Source organism: Dipteris shenzhenensis, chromosome 14 (assembly GCF_047967505.1).
Source record: "Dipteris shenzhenensis isolate YYH24624 ecotype China chromosome 14, Dip_SZ_1.0, whole genome shotgun sequence".
Classification (NCBI taxonomy): domain Eukaryota; kingdom Viridiplantae; phylum Streptophyta; class Polypodiopsida; order Gleicheniales; family Dipteridaceae; genus Dipteris; species Dipteris shenzhenensis.
Genome location: NC_141609.1, coordinates 30,855,731 through 30,860,560, shown reverse-complemented (window position 1 = coordinate 30,860,560; position 4,830 = coordinate 30,855,731).

Here is a 4,830-nt window from a genome sequence, read left to right as displayed (position 1 = left end):
GCTTTGCATGGTCGATCGAGCATTAAATACCATTTTTGCCTTAGTGTCGTGCACATCCGTAAAAAAACACGCTGCTAGGTGTTTTATCCGATCAAGTACTTATGCGATGGGGATGCCACTTTGCATGTAAGTTAATTCCACCTAGTAAAGGGTGTGTGAAAAGTATTGTGCCCATTGGACATGCTTTGCATTGTCGATCAAGCATAAAACACCGTTTTTGCCTTAGTGTCATGCACAACCATATAAAAACATGGCCGTAGGTGTGTTATTCAAACAAGTACTTATCGGATGGGGGCTCCACTTTGCACGCAAGTTTGTTTCAACTACGTTGAGGTGCGTGCAAAGTATTGTCACCATCGTATATGGTTTCCATGGTCGATCACGCATTATACACTGTTTTCTCCCTAGTGATATGCACATCCTAAAAAAAACACGCCCTTAGGTGTGTTATCTGACCAAATACTTATCGGATGGGTGTGCCTCTTTGAGAACATTTCAATACCACCTAGATTAAGGTGTAGGAAATATATTGTGTCCATCGGATATGCTTTGCATGGTCGATCGAGCATTAAATGCCATTTTTGCATTAGTGTCATGCACAATATCCAGAAAAAAACACGTTGCTAGGTGTGTTATTCGATCAAGTACCTATGAAATGGGAATGCCACTTTGCATGTAAGTCAATTCCACCTACTTGAAGGTGTGTGCAAGGTATTGTGCCCATCGAATATGCTTTGCATTGTCGATCAAGCATAAAACACCGTTTTTGCCTGAGTGTCATGCACAACCATATAAAAACACGGCCCTAGGAGTGTTATTCAAAGAAGTACTTATTGGATGGGGGCTCCACTTTGCACGCAAGTCCCTTTCAACTACCATGAGGTGCGTGCAAAGTATTGTCACCATCGGATATGCTTTACATGGTCGATCATGCATTATACACCGTTTTTTCCCTAGTGATATGCACATCCGCAAAAAAACACGCCCTGACGTGTATTATCTAACCAAGTACTTATCGGATGGGTGTACCTCTTTGAAAACATTTATTTACCACCTAGGTTGAGGCATATGAAAAGTATTTGCCCATCAGATATCGTTTGCATGGTCGATCGAGCATTAAACACTATTTTTGCTCGTGTCATGCATATCCGTAAAAAAACATGCTGCTACGTATGTTATCCGATCAAGCACTTATGAGATGAGAGTGCCACTGTGGAAAGTCTGTTTTAACTAGATTGAGATGCGTGCAAAGTATTATCACCATCAGATATGCTCTGCATGGTCGATTACGCATTATACAACGTTTTTCCCGTAGTGTCATGCACATTTGTAAAGGAACACGCTGCTAGGTGTGTTATCCGATCAAGTACTTATGCGATGTGAATGCCACTTTGCATGTAAGTCAATTCCACCTAGTTGAGGGTGTGTGAAAAGTATTGTGCCCATCGGATATGCTTTGCATTGTCGATCAAGCATAAAACACCGTTTTTGCCTTAGTGTCATGCACAACCATATAAAAACACGGCCGTAGGTGTGTTATTCAAACAAGTACTTATCGGATGGGGGATCCACTTTGCACGCAAGTTTGTTTCCATTGCGTTGAGGTGCGTGCAAAGTATTGTCACCATCGGATCTGGTTTGCATGGTCGATCATGCATTATACACTGTTTTTTCCCTAGTCATATGCACATCCGCAAAAAAACACGCCCTTAGGTATGTTATCTGACCAAGTACTTATCGGATGGGTGTGCCTCTTTGAGAACATTTCAATACCACCTAGATTAAGGCGTAGGAAAAGTATTGTTGCCATCGGATATGCTTTGCATGGTCGATCGAGCATTAAATACCATTTTTGCCTTAGTGTCATGCACATCCGTAAAAAAACATGCTGCTAGGTGTGTTATCCGATCAAGTACTTATGTGATGGAAATGCCAATTTGCATGTAATTCAATTCCACCTAGTTGAAGGTGTGTGCAAAGTAATGTGCCCATTGGATATGCTTTGCATTGTCGATCAAGCATAAAACACCATTTTTGCCTTAGTGTGATGCACAACTATACAAAACACAGCCCTAGGAGTGTTATTCAAACAAGTACTTCTCAAATGGGGGCTCCACTTTGCACGCAAGTCCCTTTCAACTACGTTGAGCTGCATGCAAAGTATTGTCACCATCGGATATGCTCTACATGGTCGATTACACATTATACAACGTTTTTCCGGTAGTGATATGCACATTGGGAAAAAAACACGCCCTTAGTTATGTTATCTGACCAAGTACTTGTCGGATGGGTGTGCGGCTTTGAGAACATTTCAATACCACCTAGGTCAAGGCATAGGAAAAGTATTATGCCCATGGGATATGCTTTGCATCGTCGATCGAGCATTAAATACCATTTTTGCCTTAGTGTCATGCACATCCATAAAAAAACACGAAGCTAGGTGTGTTATCCAATCAAGTACTTATGCATGGGAATGCCACTTTGCATGTAATTCAATTCCACCTTACTGAAAATGTGTGACCAAGTAGTTATCAGATGGGTGTGCCTCTTTGAGAACATTTCAATACCACCTTCTTTAAGGTGTAGGAAATGTATTGTGCCCATCGGATATGCTTTGCATGGTCGATCAAGCATTAAATACCATTTTTGCCTTAGTGTCATGCACATCCATAAAAAAACACGTTGCTAGGTGTGTTATTCGATCAAGTACCTATGAGATGGGAATGCCACTTTGCATGTAAGTCAATTCCACCTAGTTGAAGGTGTGTGCAAGGTATTGTGCCCATCGAATATGCTTTGCATTGTCGATCAAGCATAAAACACCGTTTTTGCCTTAGTGTCATTGACAAACATATAAAAACACGGCCCCACTTTGCACGCCAGTCCCTTTCAACTACGTTGAGGTGCGTGCAAAGTATTGTCACCATCGGATATGCTTTACATGGTTGATCACGCATTATACACCATTTCTTCCCTAGTGATATGCACATCTGCAAGAAAACATGCCCTTAGGTGTATTATCTGACCAAGTACTTGTCGGATGGATGTGCCTCTTTGAGAACATTTCAATACCACCTAGGTTGAGGCGTAGGAAAAGTATCGTGCCCATGGGATATCCGTTGCATGGTCGATCGAGCATTAAATACTATTTTTGCTCTAGTGTCATGCACATCCGTAAAAAAACACGCTGCTAGGTGTGTTATCTGATCAAGTACTTATGCGATGGGAATGCCACTTTGCATGTAATTCAATTCCAGCTTGTCGAAAATTTGTGCAAAGTATTGTGCCCATCGGATATGCTTTGCATTGTTGATCAAGCATAAAACACCGTTTTTTCCTTAGTGTTATGCATAACCATAAAGAAACCCAGTCCTAGGTGTGTTATTCAAACAAGTACTTATCAAATGCGAACTCCACATTGCACGCAAGTATCTTTTAACTAGGTTGAGGTGTGTGCAAAGTATTGTGACCATCAGATATGCTTTGCATGGCCGATCACGCATTATACGTCATTTTTTCCCTAGTGATATGCACATCCGCAAAAAAACAAGCCCTTAGGTGTGTTATCTAACCAACTACTTATCGGATGGGTGTGCCTCTTTGAGAACATTTCAATACCACCTAGGTTGAGATGTACGAAAAGTGTTGTGCCCATCGGATGTCCTTTGCATGGTCGATCAAGCATGAAATACTATTTTTACTCGTGTCATGCACATTCGTAAAAAATCACACTGCTAGGTATGTTATCCAATCAAGCACTTATGGGATGGGCGTGCCACTTTGCATGTAAGTCAATTCCACCTAGTTGAAGGTATGTGGAAAGTATTGTGCAAGTCAATTCCACTTAGTTGAAGGTGTGTGCAAAGTATTGTGCCCATCGGATATGCTTTGCATTGTGGATCAAGCATAAAACACCGTTTTTAGCTTAGTGTCATGCACAACCATGAAAAAACACGGTCCTAAGTGTGTTAATCAAATAACTATTTATCAGATGGGGGCTCCAGTTTGCATGCAATTCCATTTCAACTAGGTTGAGATGCGTGCAAAGTATTGTCACCATCGGATATGCTCTGCATGGTCAATTATGCATTAGACAACGTTCTTCCCGTAGTGATATGCACATCCACAAAAAAACACGCCCTTAGGTGTGCTATCTGACCAAGTACTTATCGGATGGGTGTGCCTCTTTGAGAACATTTCAATACCACCCAGAGTAAGGCGTAGGAAAAGTATTGTGCCCATCGGATATGCTTTGCATGGTCGATCGAGCATTAAATACCATTTTTGCCTTAGTGTCATGCACATCCATAAAAAAACACGCTGCTAGGTGTGTTATTTGGTCAAGTACTTATGCTTTGCATGGTCAATCGAGCATTAAATACCATTTTTGCCTTAGTGTCATGCACATCTGTAAAGGAACACGCTGCTAGGTGTGTTATCCAATCAAGTACTTATGCGATGTGAATGCCACTTTGCATGTAAGTCAATTCCACCTAGTTGAGGGTGTGTGAAAAGTATTGTGCCCATCAAATATGATTTGCATTGTCGATCAAGCATAAAACACCGTTTTTGTCTTAGTGTCATGCACAACCATATAAAAACACGGCCGTAGGTGTGTTATTCAAACAAGTACTTATCGGATGGGGGCTCCACTTTGCACGCACGTCCATTTCAACTACGTTGAGGTGCATGCAAAGTATTGTCACCATCGGATATGCTTTTCATGGTCAATCACGCATTATACACTGTTTTTTCCCTAGTGATATGCACATCCACAAAAAAACACGCCCTTAGGTGTGTTATCTGACCAAGTACTTATCGGATGGGTGT